The sequence below is a fragment of the Meleagris gallopavo genome, unplaced genomic scaffold (genome assembly GCF_000146605.3).
Source record: "Meleagris gallopavo isolate NT-WF06-2002-E0010 breed Aviagen turkey brand Nicholas breeding stock unplaced genomic scaffold, Turkey_5.1 ChrUn_random_7180001941181, whole genome shotgun sequence".
In the NCBI taxonomy this organism is placed as follows: Eukaryota; Metazoa; Chordata; class Aves; order Galliformes; family Phasianidae; genus Meleagris; species Meleagris gallopavo.
The window spans coordinates 1-914 of NW_011203067.1; the positions used below are offsets into that span (position 1 = coordinate 1).

At 63.8% G+C, this 914-nt stretch overlaps 1 long non-coding RNA gene across 1 annotated transcript; it reads left to right on the forward strand.

Annotated features, from left to right (window-relative positions):
- The first annotated feature begins 226 nt into the window (after window positions 1-226).
- On the forward strand, window positions 227-914 carry LOC109364942. Its single transcript, XR_002110687.1, has 3 exons — window positions 227-289; window positions 550-674; window positions 867-914. It is a non-coding gene; the product is annotated as an uncharacterized LOC109364942 (long non-coding RNA).

Below are 914 nucleotides of genomic sequence, written 5' to 3' on the forward strand. Positions count from 1 at the left end.
CCTCTCCAGTGTGCGTGCTGTGCCGCCGGGCACAGGTCAACCCGGACATCTGCGGGCGGACATTTGCCAACGGTGGGCTCTGTGCCCACGAATTCTGCTTGGTGAGTTCCCTCAAGGGCTAGGGCTCCTGCCAGGGACGTTCCCTTCCTTGCTGGCCTCACGAGATCCCGCTCTTTTCTCTCCTACAGTTCTTTGCCGATGGCCTTTTGGAGTGGAGATGCCCAATGGGGGAATTTTTGGCTTCTCCATTGGTGCCGTCCAGCGCACCATCCAGCTGGCAGACCAGAAGGTGAGGACCTGAACGGAACGGGGAGCTTGGTGCCGGCAGAGGCTCGCACCAAAGTTTTGCCTGGGCTTATGGAAAGCGATCGTGGCCCTTCCAACCGGCTCCGGGACAAAGTCCCACCACAGCAGACGAGCCTCATCTGCCAGGCCGCTCCGCAGAGTGTGAGGCAGCGGTGCCCACACCCTGCGCCCTGCCTGGAGAAGTGGGGCCAGGCGCGGAGGCCCCGAGCCCACCGCTGACGGGAACCGCTCTGCTCTTTTCAGCACTGCTTTGTCTGCAGCGGGAGGGGAGCTACCATCAGCTGCGCGGAGACAGGCTGTGAGCGCAGCTTCCATCTGCCCTGCACCGAGGACGGGCAGTGCATCACCCAATACTTTGGGCAGCACAGGTAAGGGCTGTCAGCAGCAGCCAAGCTGCCGTTCCTCCCTGTCCCTCCCAGGGAGGAACCCGCAGCGACACCTCCCAGCATCCTGCCAGAGCCAGAGCCAGAGCCAGAGCCCAGGCCTGGCGCTCTTTCCTGGTCCTCTGCGCTCCTCACAGCACTTCTCACCACGCCCGTCCCTTCTGTCCTCCTGCGCAGGTCCTTCTGCTGGGAGCATCGCCCTCAGCAGGCAGCGGAGGCAGCTCC